This window comes from Stegodyphus dumicola, chromosome 2 (assembly GCF_044657685.1).
Source record: "Stegodyphus dumicola isolate Sdum_Otavi_A_Nest chromosome 2, ASM4465768v1".
Taxonomy (NCBI): domain Eukaryota; kingdom Metazoa; phylum Arthropoda; class Arachnida; order Araneae; family Eresidae; genus Stegodyphus; species Stegodyphus dumicola.
In genome coordinates this window covers 77,065,838-77,083,276 of record NC_140769.1, presented here as the reverse complement: position 1 = coordinate 77,083,276, position 17,439 = coordinate 77,065,838, and positions in this window count along the sequence as shown.

Genomic DNA, 17,439 nt, shown 5'->3' with positions numbered 1-17,439 from the left:
ATTAAAGATCTTCAAGTTGTTTTCTCCCGCTCGTCTTCTGACGTGGGTCGAACTAGTTTGACACAACATAGAATAGATACTGGCGATCATCCTCCGATCAAGCAACATCCAAGACGTCTACCGTTTGCTAAACAGGAAGAGGTGCGAACACTGTTAAAAGATATGGAAGAAGGCGATGTCATCGAGCCTTCAGCGAGCCCATGGGCATCTCCCATCGTTCTCGTCAGAAAGAAAGACGGCTCAACAAGATTTTGCGTTGACTATCGCCGGTTGAATGAGGTTACGAAGAAAGACAGTTACCCTCTTCCTAGAATTGATGACATTCTAGACACTCTTTCTGGAAGCAAGTGGTTCTCAACACTTGATTTAAAGAGTGGGTATTGGCAGGTAGAAATCCATCCTGATGACCGAGAAAAGACGGCATTTACTACGGGACAAGGACTTTGGCAGTTCAAAGTGATGCCGTTTGGACTGTGTAATGCGCCGGCAACATTCGAACGTCTTATGGAGACTGTTTTGAAAGGCCTTTCTTACGAAGCCTGTCTGATATACCTGGACGATATCATCATCGTCGGAAAGAGTTTTGAAGAGCATCTAGAAAATCTTAGAAAGGTGCTTCAGAAACTGAAAGAGGCCAATCTGAAGCTGACTCCCGCTAAATGCAAATTGTTTCGAAAGGAAGTGACTTACCTGGGACATGTCATCTCTGCAGAAGGTGTGCGCACGGATCCTGAAAAGGTATCAGCGGTTAAATCCTGGACGCGTCCCGAAAATGTCCATCAGCTGAGAAGCTTCCTAGGGCTTTGCACCTACTATAGGAGATTCGTGAAGAACTTTTCTTCCATCGCAAGACCACTTCACAAGCTGACAGAGAGCAAGCAAAGATTCTTGTGGACAAAGGAATGCGAGGATGCATTTAACAACTTAAAGGAAGCTTTAACATCTGCTCCAATCCTGACGTATCCTCAGCTCGACAGACCATTTATTCTCGACACCGACGCGAGCAATGAAAGTGTCGGTGCTGTTTTGTCCCAAGAAATATACGGCCAAGAACGTGTAGTAGCTTACTGGAGCAAGTGCCTGTCTAAACCGGAGAGGAATTACTGTGTCACAAGGAAAGAGTTGCTCGCCATAGTCAAAGCTGTAGAAAATTTCCATCATTATCTATACGGGAGAAAATTCCTCCTCCGCACGGACCATGCCTCATTGGCGTGGCTTTTAAATTTCAAAAATCCTGAGGGTCAAATAGCCAGGTGGATACAGAGACTCCAAGAATATGACATCACTATCCGTCATCGTAAGGGATCATCACACGGAAACGCCGACGCCCTGTCTAGAAGACCTTGCCAAGAAAACTGCCGATATTGTTCCAGGGTGGAAGCGAAATACGAACTGCTGACTCCGGTCGCAAGACAAATTACAACATCAACATCGGCTGCTCGAGACCCGTGGAGTGATGATGAAGTCAGGAAAGACCAGCTGGAAGACCGCGACATTAAACCCACACTTGATTTAATAGAGTCATCAAACAGAAAACCTACATGGCAGGACATTTCTATCTGTAGTCCTACAACAAAACAATACTGGGCACTCTGGGATTCACTTCACATTCGAAACGGCGTCTTATACCGGAAATTCGAGTCGGATGATGGGAAGACGTTCCGATGGCAACTGATACTTCCGAGATCCCGGATTCCTGATGTCCTCAAAGAACTACATAACAGCCCTACAGGAGGTCACTTTGGAATTATGAAGACCTTACAGAGAGTTCGTGAGCGCTTTTACTGGAATAATGCAAAGAATGACGTGCAAAAGTGGTGCCGATCTTGCGATGCCTGTGCAGGTCGGAAAGGACCGAGGAAACGCAGCCGAGGCAGACTGCAACGTTACAACGTAGGTGCGCCTTTTGAACGTATCGCCTTTGACATCCTGGGGCCTCTGCCACGAACTGCTGATGGCAACAAATACATACTCGTTGTCATTGATTACTTCACCAAGTGGCCTGAAGCTTATCCTATTCCTGATCAAGAGGCAGTCACAGTAGCTGAGGTAATGATACAGCACTGGATTTCCAGGTTCGGAGTGCCTCTTCAGTTACATTCCGATCAGGGAAGGAATTTTGCCTCGGCAGTAATCAAAGAACTATGCAAACTACTTGGCATTGACAAAACTCAAACGACGCCATTGCATCCCCAGTCGGACGGCATGGTAGAGAGGTTCAATCGAACCATCCTTAATAACCTCTCATTAGTGGTTTCCAGAAACCAACAGGACTGGGACAAGAAATTACCACTCTTTTTACTGGCTTACCGCAGTGCTGTCCACGAGACTACCGGCTATTCTCCATCACAGATGCTCTTCGGTCTTGACCTTCGTCTGCCTTGTGATCTATTGTTTGGCCGCCCTCCGGATGCTCCTTCATCGTCTGAGGAATATATTCAAGATCTCCAGGCCCGGTTTGAAGTGATGCACAATTTTGCACGAGAGCGAGTCAACTTGGCGACGGAGAAGATGAAGACCCGATACGACACAAGAGATACTGAACATCAATTCCACGAAGGAGACAAGGTGTGGTTGTGGAATCCGACTCGACGGAAAGGACTTTGTTCGAAATTACAGTCACCTTGGGATGGGCCGTACACAGTCCTAAACAGGCTGAATGACGTCGTGGTTCGGATTCGTAAGTCTTCGAACTCTAAACCTAAAGTCGTTCATTACGACAGGTTAGCTCATTACTATGGCCATAGTACGTAATGTAAATAATTGTAAATAGTATAAGACCATGGTCCATTTTTGTTTTTAAATGTGTATTTGATTTGTATTTGATAGCATTTGATTTGTTTTATGTATTGCATTTATTGTTCATGTTGTTTATTATTGTAATGTAATGCTTATTAATGCATTTATGCCACAGTTGTAAGTTTTGCTTCCTGTCCAGGGATTGTACTGCCCGGGACGTGCAGTCCTTGGGAAGGGCGCAGTGTTACGAATTTGGTATTTAAAAAGCTAATGTTAGTTCAATTAGAAATTAAATGGTTTTATTTCTCGCGCAGTGCAGCGCGTGACGAATATTAAAAGAAAGCTAAGCCGGAAAATTGAAAATACAAGAGCGCGTGCATTAAATAAATAAATATCTCTTTTTGATTTCGAGAAAGTACTGGAAAATTCTAGCGCGTGATTTTAAAATCTTATAAAAGGAGGAAAACATCTCAGTTTGTAGTAGTTGCTTAGTTTGTTGTTGTTTAGAAAACTACTGTTGTTGATTGTAGCGAATTCGCGGATTAGCGTTCTTTAGCTGTTTTGAATTACGTTCTATTGACATTTGAGTAGTTAAAAGAAAACTACTGTGAGATATTGTAATACTGCATGATAATTTGAGAAAATTTAAGCATTTTTGTTGTGATAATAATAAATTTTTGTTCATTTTTCATCGGACTTGTGCATTCATTTCATAACGAACCCGTACGCACGCAACAGAATGAAAACAGACAACACTAAAGCTTACTGCAAGCTATATTAATGTGAACTGAAGCACACAAAGCTTATTTAATGAAGCACGGTGCTTCCCTTTGCAGCACAAGCACGACTCTCAGAAAATCCTGTTTCAGAGTAGTATAAAATTTGTATCTGAAAAATGGAAGAGTATAAATGAGTTTGAATTAAAGCTTTCTGCATTTATTGCTTCCCATGAATCAATACTGTGCCTGCATTTGAATGAAATTTTTAAGGAAGGAATATTACCAAATTCGTCGCCTGAAACTTTACGTTTACACAGAACAAAATGATATTGAAAGCCATTTCCCCTGAATTGTTCAAAGAACAAGTAATTGATATTGTTGCGTGCGTACGGGTTCTTAATAGATTGAAAGCACAAGTCTGATGAAAGTTAATAAAGTTTATTCTTATCACAAGAGATAAAAACAAAATGCTGAAATTTTTCCTTACAGATATTCATATAATATCACAATATCACACAGTAGTTATATTTTAAACTACTAAAGCGTTAAATAGAACACAATTCAAAGTGCAGAGAAAGTTAATCCGATCTCACCGCGAATTCGCCATAGTAAAAAACAGTTATCTAAACAACTGAAATGAGATGTTTTTTCCGCTTTTATAAACTTTTTAATCAGTCACTACAAACTTCTCGTAATTTCTAGAGGTTTCCGGAAAGCAAAACAGTAGAATTACAGTTACAGCTAACACACAATTGCATTATTTCAATTTAACCCATATTTTACCATTGCCCTATATACAGGACAGTACATATTTGATGCCTATACAAAATAATAATAATAATAATAATAATAATAACGTTTAAACTATTTCTGTCACATTGTATTATTGCCAGAAAGCTGCTTGTTATAGTAACTATTTTGTTTTAAATTTTTACTTTTACAAATCTTTTTTTTTTAACATACAAAAAGGACTAATTTTGATTTTTGCATTTTATTTTTGAACGCATAAAAAAGGGGAAAATAAAAAGTGTGGATTTGTTTTAAGTAAAATAGGTCTCGATCAATGTGAATGACAAAAAATCCGAAAGAAGAATATATTATAGATCCTTACTTTGCTTTCTGTTTTAGAGCGTCCTATATGTAGGACAACGGTAAAATCCACTATTATATGACGTTAAGAGATAAACCCACTTTGGAGTGAAATGGATACGTCCGTTTCATCCCCTCGCTGTAAAATATAGCGATCAACTGTTTCTTACCCTGCGTCCCTTTTTGTAAAGAGTTATATTTAGCATCTGAAAGACGTTTCACACGTTTTATTTGTATGAAAGAAATTTACTTTTGTGAATGTTTATTTTGTAAGGTATATTTATTTTACTCATAGAAAATGAGTCGAAAATTTCTAACAGCTGAAGAAGCTTTGGAATATTTTATCACATTAGAGGATGAAGGTACTGAGCCGTAAATAGTAATAATACCACCTGATCCAGATACAGTCAGTGACAATGAAGAAATAGACGATGACTGCACTAAAGATTAGACACCGGCCAAGCTAGTTGTGATGAAAACGCAGCAGGAACAGCACGAACTGTGGAAATTTTAGTGGGAAATGAAGCTGATGAAATGTGTGCCTAACCTTGATTGGAAAGATTGCGTACTATTTAGTCGAGCAATGCCACGAAATAGATATTCTGAAATCAAGCGGTGCATTCATTTCATTGACAATAGCACCATTAATTCGGACGGCGATTACAAAGTACGTCCACTTTTTGATTTACTGAATGATGCTTTACAACAATTAGGTGTATTTTCCGAACATCTAAGCACTGATGAAAGAATGGTGAGCTGTTTCGGTAGACATGGTTGTAAAATGTATATGAAAGAAACCAAAGCTCTTGATCTTCTAGAATACCGACGGGCTATAACAGTCAGCTATTTGGGATTATCAATACCCAAGAACATTCAAGGCGGAACATTAGAAATCCGGACTTCTTGAAAATGCAAACTGATAATGTGATTGTCAAAAACCCTGATGGATATTGACATCGTTGTCAATTAAATAATTGTACAAGGAAACCAACAACTATTTGTAAAAAATCTAATGTTCGAGTTGTTTTTCACCATTCCATTCAAAAGAACGGGCTTGAAAGAAAATATTGTCCTGTAACTTCACAGCACTGGATTTGACCATCGTCCTATATATAGGACAGCCTGTAAGCTCAAAGAAAATAAAAGTTTTGTATATTTTTTTAATTTATTATCTTTTCTTACCTATTTATAAGACAAAATTAGAAATTTCAAACAAAAATTTTAAATTCTTCGATCATTGGTAAAATGTGGGTTAAATATAAATTACAAGATATCTATTTATTAAATGTGCGTTCTCCCGTATTTTTTTACCTTTTCGGCGTAGCTTTCTCTTAAATTTCGTCACGCGCTGCTTTACACGGGTAAATAAAACAATTTTAATTACAATTCTACCAAAATTAGCCAACTAAATAGAAAATCCGTAACACTGTTCCCTTCTCAAGGAACTGCACGTCCCAGGCAGTACAATCTCCTGCAGCAGAGGCGTAGCTAAGGTTTTCAGCGCCCGGGGACACTTAAAGATTTTACGCCCCTTTCTGTGTTCAAGGAATGGAAAACATTTCATTCTGAAATGTGAATCATCAGTTTGGCTCCCCCCTGGATGCTGCACCCGGGAACGAATGTCCCATTTTGCCCCACCCTAGCTACTCCACTGCCGGACAGGAAGCCAAATTTACAACTAAGGCATCAATACAATAGTATACATTACATCACAATAACAAACAACATAAACAATAATTGCAATATATAACTTAAAACAAATCAAATACTATCAAACACTAAATACAAATCAAATACTAAATACAAGTCAAATCAAATACAAATTTAGAAACAAAAATGAGCATGGTCTTATACAATTATATACACTCCGTACTATGGCTACGGTAAGGAGCTAATACTTCAAGCCATTTGGTGAAGTAATCAATATTTGTTGCCATCAGCAGTTCGTAGCAGAGGTCCCAAGATGTCAAAGGCAATATGCTCAAAAGGTGCTCCTACATTGTAACGTTGCAGATTGCCTCGGCTGCGTTTCTTCTGTCCTTTCCGACCTGCACAGTCATCGCAAGATCGGCACTACTTTTGGACATCATCCTTTGCATTATTTCAGTAGAAGCGCTCACGAACTCTCTGCAATATCTTCATTATTCCTAAGTGACCTCCTGTAGGGCTGCTATGTTGTTCTTTAAGGATATCCGGAATTCAGGATCTTGGAAGTATCATTAACCATTCGAAAGTCTTCCCATCATCCGATTCGAATTTCCGGTACAAGACGCCGTTTCGAATATGGAGGGAATCCCAATACTGTTTTGTCGTAGGACCATAGCTGGAAATGTCCTACCAGGTAGGTTTTTTTGTTTGAGGTCAAGTATGGATTTAATTTCGTCATCTTCCAGCTGGTCTTTCCTGACCTCTTTGTCACTCCATGGGTCTCGATCAGCCGATGTTGATGTTAAAATTTGTCGTGCTATCGGACTCAGCATCTCGTGTTTCTCTTCGAACTTAGTATGATATCGGCAGCTTTCTGAGCAGAGTTTTCAGGCAAGGCATCGGCTTTTCCAGGTGGGGATCCCTTCTGATGATGGATAGCTATGCCCTAAGAGGCTGAATGCAGTTCGTTATTTTTAGTCCAAGGTCCAAGGAAAAGTGGCATCTTAGAAAATTGAATCCGAGTATAAACTGATCTGTAATATCTGCCACATATACCATGTGATAGTAGACGGCACTTTCAAACGTGACGTTTACGTTTAACTTCCCATCTATGTCGACTTTATCACCAGACACAGTCTGAAGGGTAACACAGGAGGGCGTCCAAATGAGTTCATCTTTAAACTTTTGAGCTAAATCTTTCCGATTGATGGTAGCATTCACTCCTGTATCGATCATCATATTGCAAGGAACTCCATTGATATATCCCATGATAAAAAGTTCATTGTTGCCGCCACTCACTGCGGAAATCTGAAGGGCTTTGAAATGAGGCTTCTCATTATCCTTCACATTCCTCTCTGTGATATGGCCATTAATTTGTCTCCTGCGTCGTTGCTGGGGAATGGTCTTATTTCCTGTACCCTGGGGTGTTCTGCAGTTCTTCCGTATGTGGGCTTCACCACCGAAGTTCCAGCACTGTAGCTATGCTTTAACTCCTATTCCGTCTTAAGGCATTGAGTTGTCTGTTTAAATCTTTTACACGAACAGTGACTCGATCCACTGACTCCTGGTCTTGAGTAGCTCTGATTGGGTGGTGGTCTCTAAGAGTTGTTTGCTGGGCTGCCTCGAATTTCATGACGTACACTAGAGCGCTTGTTGAATCCTTGACATCCGCCTTTCAGGATCTCCGATGCCGTAGATGAAATATTGCAGGGACAGCATTTTTCTGTTTTCGTCAGGAGCTCCGAAAAGGGGATATGAGACAACCTTTCAACATCCATGGTAAGTTTCTGGAGTGTTTCCACGGGCTTCTGTTGGCAGGATTTTAATTGAAGCCTGCTGTAATCTCTTACACATTTCTCGCCAAAGCACAGCTCCAATGCGCCGGATAAAGCTTCAAAATCTAGACTTTTTTCCTAGCTTTGGTTTTCTGGAAGAGTCTGAAGGATATCCACAGCGTCTGCTCTCAGAGAAGTGGTGAAGTAGCATGCCTTAGTTTGGAAATCCCATCCATTCGCATCCGACGCTATAGAAAATCGTTTCTTATATACTTGCCAGGAGGTCTTACCATCATTAAGTTGATAGCTTCAAAGAAGGACGAGATTGCACGGGTAAAAATTTGAATCCACCAGCATTGCTTCCTGCTGCCGCTATGCATTTCTTTAAGGCGTCAACTTCTTGGGCGACAGCAGCAGAAAAACCTATCTTCTATTTGCTGCTTGATTTTTCTTGGACGGTAGAAACTCTTTCTTCAATTTGTTGCTCCAACGCAGAAACTCTTTCTTGAATTTCTCCAACTTTGTCTTTAACTGTGTCTATGCTTCCTTCCATAGCCTCGAATTTGTTTTCTGTTATGCAGGTAATTTCTGTTTTCATTTCCTCTTGACCAGCTTCAATCTTTTCCTGCACAGCTTTGTAAGGATTATATTAATTTATCTAACAGTTAAATTTTGAGTTAAACTTCCTTTCCCATCGCTTCTTAATTTCAACTTACAATTTCCAGCCAGAACATATTTTTGGAATCACGTCTGAATGCAAATTTGAGTAGTATTTAACCGCGAAGTTCTAGTGTCTTAGTCAGAGAGAACCAGAGATTCTGGCTAGCATGTGCCCACCTTTTTAGGCTACTCTCTCTTAATCTATTATTACGCTCGGCCGTGCTTTAGGCCCTTGATAGCTTCGGAGTCAATTAGAGTTAAGGGGCCAACTCTGTCAGAAGTTTGATAGCTTCGGCTATATCTTTTTAGTTAAGATTAGTTTAGTTTAATTCGTAGTCTCTTAAGTTCAAGCCCGAGTTCGAGGCTTTATTGTACAACTCCAAGACAGAGTTCTTATTGGAATAATAAAGGGTTATTTCACCCTTCTCATTTGTTGTTTTCTACCCTACGAACGGAAGAGATTATTCGCTTAGTAGTTCTTAAGATTCTTCACATTCAGCTGTAATTTAGAAGTACACAGTACAGAATCTTACACCTTTCACATCTTCTTTAACAGATTCCTGAACAACTTTTATCTTTTCATGGAATGCAGCAAATGCAGTTATCAACTGCCTTACTTGTTCTTTCATCCCTCTTGCTATTGGCATTGAATTCCACTTCTGACACCAAGGGGGTCTAGTCTGGACACTAGTCGAGATCGATATCGGAAAACCAGTTGGGATTCTCCTTCCACTCGGCAGCAGTAGGGAGAGCGAATCTGGCCCCTTCAAATTCCGTCGGCAGAAAATGAAGTGGAAATTCAGAGCGAAAGTGACGTTTATTGCATAGCAACCAGTCTATCTCACCTCTACATTGCTCGAGGCTTAGGGGAAGGGGGTAGCTTGTTGTCAAAGGGGCTGTTTCGCACGTGCTTTTTAATGAGGATGGCGGTAGGAAAAAAAAATCGAGTTCGAGTAAATGGTGAAATTTTTCGAAAAAATCCGCTGCTGTTAAGCTGCTGGATAGCACATTTAGTAAAGAGTATGGAAAAAAGAAATGTGGAACGTTAATGGATATTTTAAACGCAGAAAGAAATGGCCTTTGCAAAACTTCAGTTATGTGAAGAAACGTAAACATAATTTTACGTATGATCTTTTGCAAAATGGAAATTTTCTAAAAGGTTACATGTTTGTAAACTATTTCTTAACAGGAATTTTATGATTAAAATACATTATTTTACCTGAAAAGGTTATGCAACAACGTCATAAGTCAAATCATTGAAATATAGCACGTACGCGTGTTTAATATTTCTAATGAATTTGAACCAAATTTTAAAGATTTTTAAAGAACCAATTTTTAAATTTTATTTATTCAGGAATTATACCTATCACTTAGCTACAAATATACTATGTATCGTAGATACCAATAAGCAGAAAACTTTGGATTGATGCATTAAAAGACGATTTACTAGTGAGTAAAAATATAACAAACTTTTATCAAAAGTAATAGGAAGAAAAATAAAAAAAAATAAATAACTATAGGTTAAACCATAAAACATATCATCTTGCACACACACAAATATATATATATATATATATAGATTAACGTATGCAGTGAAAGGAAATTGCAGTACATAAACAGCAGCCGAGCGGTAAAGTCGATGAACACTTGTAGTTCGTCCGAGGTTCAAATCCCGCGAACGGGCTGGCTGCATGGGCGTTTTCGTGGTTTTCCCCATGTGTAACGTGTATACGAGTCAGTTTCCCTTAGAAAGTCCTCCACGAAGGCATCCCTTCCCTTAGGCAGATAGCCCTCAAGGCTTTGCCATAATCACATACACACATATTCTTATTTATACCCTTTTTAAATCAATCCTACCAGTGACCGTGCGGTAAAATCGCTGAACACTGGTAGTTCGGTCCGAGGTCCGAATACTGCGAACGGGTTGGTTGCATTACCAACATATCTCTAATAACCAATATATCTGTCATTACCAACATATTTCTCGTAACTCCCAAAAGCATAAAAAATTAAGGCATACAAAATCTGTTTTAAATAAATAAATAACTATATGTATATATAATTTATTATTAGTATATTAACATATGCAGTGAAAGGAAATTGCATTACATATTCCTATTTATGCCCTTTATAAGTCGATCCCACTAGTGGCCGAGCGGTAAAATTTCCAAACATTGGTAGTGCTGTCCGAGGTTCGAATCCCGCGAGATATATTATTGGTAACTTCCAGAAGCATAGAAGTTTAAGGCATACAAAATCTATTAGTACATATATATTTATACCCTTTTAAATCGATTCCACCAACGGCCGGTAAAATCGCTGAACACTGGAAGTTCGGTCCAAGGTTGGAATCCCGCAAACGGGCTGGCTGCATGGACGTTTTCGGGGTTTTCCCCATGTGTTACGTGTATACGAGCTAGTTTCCCTTAGAATGTCCTACACGAAGGCAATCCTCACTTTAGGCAAATAGCCCTCGAGGCTTTGCCGTAATTACATAAAACCAAAACCAAGCACTTTTTAGATCTGAATAAATATACACAAAACTGATGTAATATCTAAAAGTATACCACATTAAAAATTTTGATAACTAATTATAAATCATGCATTATATTATTTACAAGAATTTAATTTAACCGAAAATTATATAGGAATTTAACTTGTTTTATAAAGGAAATTCTAAAAACTATTGGAAATTGACATTGATATCGATACAGTTAAAACTACTTAAATAAATTTTTTAACTCAACGCAATTTAATATAAATGTTGAATTTAGGATGTGTATAATTTGAATTATATACTGCATATTCTTTAATGCATGTCCAATGTATTACATTTTTATACACACAAATTAAAATAAAAGTAGAGGGAAATACAGTATAATTTAAAACGTAACATTTCAAAATTTATAAATTACTCATCAAAGCATGAAATTAAGTATATTAATATATACATTAGTTTAAAAATTACAATTTTAAATTAAAAGTATGCACCCGTTCTTTATATGTGAAATAGGAAAACACCAATTTTCACTAAAATTTAATTAAGGCATTGGTAATGTAAAATAAATAAATAATGTAGAATCGTCAGCATCAAATGCGTTATTTCTATCGCGAAATACTCGAGTTTTTCACAAATCCTAAAGAAATTAAAATTACGTTCACTTCCAAAAACAATCCGTGACCTTCGCCGTCCTCAGTTTAGCTCTAAAACGACAGTCAGAAACTTAAACGGCAGCTGTCCAGCTGACGGAAAAATTTCCGACGCGTCGATCTCTGTAATGATCGAGACGATGACACCAGACCGCTCTCTGTCGTGTAGATCGCAAAAAACGACCCGTTCTTCTATCTCGACCGTGTCCAGACTAGGGCCCCAAAACGTCTTGCGTGCGTACGGTTTCGTAATACACTGATGAAACAAATTAAGAGAATTTGCATACTTTATCGAATTGCATGAAAAGAACTGAACTGAAGAAAAAACCACTGCTTCTAGATAAAAATGCAAATCTTGTACGGCAAATACGTAAGCTTACACGTGTGTGTGGGTAGAGCTAGCAGAAAAACAGCTTTTATAAGCGCGTGGAGGATAAGACGAATTACGTTCGCTAGCACATCTCGGCGGATTTCTTGGTGTTATCTTGCAGCAATCAGCTAAATTCACATGAGAACAGTAAAATGAGTAACCACCAACGTTTAGATGATGGAATGAGGTGGCAAAATTGTGGGGAGGCTAGAGACAGGCCCATCACAAATCCAGATATGTAGAGAGTTTAATTTAACGCTCAGTGTATGGAAACAGTTCCAGGATACTGGATCCATCGAGATAAAGCCTGGGCAAGGTCGTTCAAGAGCCACGACGGCCAGAGGAGATCGCTATTTGTCCATTTTAGCGAGGCGTAACAGAGGGGCTACAGCTTCTCAACTCTCTCGGGACCTGTGTGCAGCCACAGGAACCCGTGTAAGAAGGGTGACTGTTTCCAAAAGACTGAATTAGAGAGGGTTGTTTGCCAGAAGATTGGCTGCTTGCGTCCTGCTCACGTCTACGGGCAGGAGAGTCCGATTAGCATGGTGCAGGCAGCATAGTGATTGGAGTAAGGAGCAATGGCCGACCGTTCTGGTCACCGACGTGTCCCGTTTTAGCCTAAATACTGATTCTCGCCGTACTTTCAAATGGAGAGAGCCAGGGACCTGCTACCTACCCTCCAATGTCCGCGAAATCAACAATTATGGCAGTGGCAGTGTAATGGTCTGGGCAGGCATCTTGTTGGATGGCTGCACACCTCTTCACGTCTTTGATAAAGGCTCTGTGGCTGATGTGAGGTATAAGGATGAGGTCTTGGAGCCCTATTTTCGCCTTTTCCGGGATGCAGTGGGCTCCGAGTTCATCTTACAGGATGATAACGCGAAGCCACATGGAGCTCTTCTGGTCGACGAATTTCTCGAGAGTAAGGATATTCGCCGGATGGATTGGCCAGCCAGATCTCCTGACCTCAACCCTACAGAGCATGTCTGAGACGCTCTGGGAAGGGCAATTGCAATTCTCAACCCCCCTCCGAGAACTGGGGAGGGCAATTGCAATTCTCAACCCCCTCCGAGAACCATCCAGGAACTGAAAACAGTGTTGCTGAATGAGTGGGACCAATTGACACAGGCACTGATAAACTGCCTTATTTCCAGTATGACATCACGCAGCGAGGCCTGTATCGCTGTAAGAGGGGACCATACCTTTTAAAGGATTCGAAAATAACTATGGATTTAATATGAAAACACACTTTAATTCCAGATATTTCCAAAGAATTTAGAAGCAGTTATTCTTACAAAAACGATACAGATTATTTTTTTAAAACATAAAACTTAAACAGAGTTGAGTTGTAGCTGGTATTACTCAAACAACACTCCCACCTTGTAATTTGTAGGTACCTATAAATTGCAACAAAAGTTATAAATCAAGTCTATTGGGAATTTTAACACGTCGACCAGCTCTAGTAACAAAATCTGGGTTTTGGGGTGATGAATCATCATCTTCACTGGAATCTGAAGCATTAGCTGCAGGGCGTAGAGGCATATTCGTAGAGGCACTTTCATCCCTTTGATTCAAACTGATTTGTAAAAATGCTTTTTTGATGTCTGATGTTACGCCAATTGCGTTTTTCCGAAACTGCATTATCAATTTGGGTACCAATTCTAATAAATTTGGGTACCAGTTCTAATAAATTCTTCAATAAATTTGGCCCCTTTTCTAAACAATTATTCAAGGAATTTCCTTTGGAATCTTTCGTCGACGCATCAAAAACCGGACGAATTTTTGTTGTTGTACCACCAGTTTTTATCACAGGATGGTGTGGTAAATAGTGTCTTTTTTTCTCGTCTTTATCTACAATTTCAATAATTCCATCCTGAACCCACTCATTAAACACATCATCGTATTCTCTTAAATGTCCAGATCGTATGAGATTTTTGGTAGTTGACATTAACCGTTTAGTGGCTAATTCCTTATTCGTTTCTAATTCTAGACGTCCACTTTTCCATGGCAAACACACTTTATATATTTTGTCTTCGTTTCTTTTAATAGTTTTACGGAAAAAATCTACCGTTTCTTCATCGGTTACCTGCCTTGACTTTACTTCTGCAGGACATCTTATACCGATGACATCTAGGCTCCATAATTCTGTCAAATCTAAATTATTAGCATATACAATACTCTCCAAAGATTTTGAGTAGTTTCTTTGTTTACCTTGAAGCGTCCATCCAAGTTTTGTTTTAATAGCTATCAAATTATTATCAATGGGCTCAATTCTCGCAGTCAATAATGCGCCAAGATAATCAGCTAATATTAATAAACCTATTTCAGGCACATATTCTCCTGTATCAAGTAAGCGTATATTTTTCTTTTTAAAAACTGGATAAATATCAGGATCCTCTCTACACGTGGAATCGCACCACATATTTTCTTTTCATCCAAAACTGAAATAGTGTACTTGAAATTTGAGCACAAGCTTTGTAATATAATATTGTAGACATTATGGGACTCTTGTTTAGTTTCACTGCCCCCAAAAGTCCATGACTCATAATTTTTTGATCTAAAGGTTTCAATCCTATTTTCTCCGCAATATCTTTTTCGTATGAAAGATCTCTAAGCAGCAGTATCAAATAATCCACGAACGATTCCGGACTTGTCACCATTGATGATTTTCACCAATACAGTTAACAATAACGTTGGAGAATTTTTTGGTGACAAAAGAACCTGTGCATCCGATTCAGATTCTTTGTCTTGTTTTGATTGACTTATATTTGGACACATAATGCTATGGTGTTTTTTCTTGCATATAATACACTTTAAATAAGCTTTGCAGATCTTAGAATTGTGTCCTGGTTTCAAACAGACGAAACAAGCTCCTCCTTTCTTCAATGCTTCCCTTTTCGCCTCCAATGACATCTCGGCAGCCTTAAAACATTCTGAGATATTATGAAAAGACTTATTACAAAATATACAATGTTTACCATTTTTCTCAGCTCTTTGCTTTTCGTTAGATACAATACAAGCTGCAGTGGGAATTTTTCTTTCGTTTTCAATTTTTCAAATTGATCATTCGCAAACCCTGATCGAGCAAGTTGTAACCGCTCTTCACTTTCGACTTCCAAAAGAAGAAATTATAATAAATTTCCTAACATGTTCATCTTGTCTTTATTTTCTACACGGTTATGTGTGCGTTCCCACTCCTTGATAAGAACCTCTGGCAGAGCAGATTCTACTAAAGGATATAACATTGCTTCATATTTTTCAAGACGTTACCCCTAAAGTCTCTAATGCTCGCAGCTGAGTCTCCAATGTAATCATAAAGAATCCGCAAAGTAAAAATTTCGCTACTTTTCGCTTGCGTTAAAACTAGATTTAAAAGTTCACGAACATAAAAATTTGAATTAATAGTTCATCTTTAGCAAAACGAGATTTCAGCTGTTCAATAGCATTATAATAGTTTTCGCCAAATGGTGGAAAACTTGCAACTAAATCTCTAGCCGATGAACCTTCTTCAGTTGCTTGTAAAAGATACTGAAATTTATCATCTGCATCAGTGCTATCATCATCATGAATCTTTTTAAATTGTCCCCAGAATCCTAGCCAGTTTTAATATTACCATCAAAACGTTTCAATTCTAAATTAGGAAGACGAAAATTTCGCTTGGTTTCATTTACTATGATGGAAATATCGCCCTTTCTTTCAGTGGTTGATAACATTAAATCCACTTTTGTTTTCATAGCAACCCACTGATTTCGATAGCTTTCCGTTAAATCCATATCATTAGAAAATTCATCTTCATTAAAATTTTCCATTTCTAGCCATTTTACTTTAACTTTTTCATCTAACTGAAATAATCTGTCTGCTTTATCGTTAAATATATTAAATACAGATATCAAATCAATCTTACTTACTGCTTCATCTTTTAGAACAGTGTCCACTTCTTTCAAAGAAGTTGTGAAATATCGCCGTAATTGTGTTCTTTCCCGTTTTAAATTATCCATAGTCCTGTTCCACGGACGCCAGTATTTTAAAGGATTCGAAAATAACTATGGATTTAATATGAAAAAACACTTTAATTGCAGATATTTCCAAAAACATTTAGAAGCAGTTATTCTTACAGAAACGATAGAACTTAGTTTTAAAACATAAAACTTAAAACAGAGTTTAGTTGTAGCTCGTATTACTCAAACAATACTCCCTATTAAGCCATTTCTTTTGTGCCTTCTGCAACCGCTGTTTCAGGCCTTTAGACTCCCATAAGTGTTACACACGAACATGAGTGTCTATTATAACTGTTGAATGTTTATTTTGTTTGTATTATATCAACCTATGTTCACATGAAATTTTATTAAAATCTGTCCAGTAGTTCTGGAGAGCGTAGATCAAATATGAAAATTCTTTTAATTTATTTCACCAGTGTAGATTAAATGCACAAGGTTCGATAAAAAGTTAATAAAATTTATTCTTATCGCAGGAAATTTAACAAAGCGCTGGATTTTCTCTCAAAGATATTCATACAATATCACATTATCACGCAATATAATTAGTAGCTATCCTTTAAACTACTAAAAGCGTTTGAATAAAGCGCCATCCAAAGCGCAGAGAAAGCTTATCCGATCAACAAAATTACAGCAGCTAAGTAAACAACTCACTAAATACTGAGCTGAGAGATGGTTCTGGCAATTTCTGGAGAGCAAAATGAGTAGAATTACGTTTACAGATAACACAATAGTCAATTACATTTATTCAATTTAAATATATTCAAATATAAATTACGAGATATCTATTTATTAAATATTAAATGAGCATGCTAATGTATTTTTACTTTTCCGGAGTAGCTTTCTCTTAAAATCTATCTTGTGCTGCCTTGCATGGGGATATAAAACAATTTTTATTATAATTCTACTAAAAATTGTTTTATTTCCCTGAGCAGTGCAGCGCGAGACAAATTTTAAGAGAAAGCTATGCTAAAAAATAAAAAATATAAGAGCACATGTATTTAACATTGATATCTCTTTTATTTGTATTGAAATTTAATAAATGTAATTAACTACTGTGTTAGCTGTAACTGTAATTCCCTCCTCTTGTTGGTTTCCAAAACAACTCTCTCATGACCGATTGAAAGCTTTAAAAAGTCTGAAAGAGACATCTCAGCTCCGTTGCTTAGTTACTGTTATTGCAAGTAGTTGTTTAGTTAGCTGCTGTTGTTATTATTTAGAGTTCAGCAAGACATTGGATTAGCTTTGACGTTGCAACTGCATTATATTTTATTGTTTTTAGTTGTTTAAAGTAT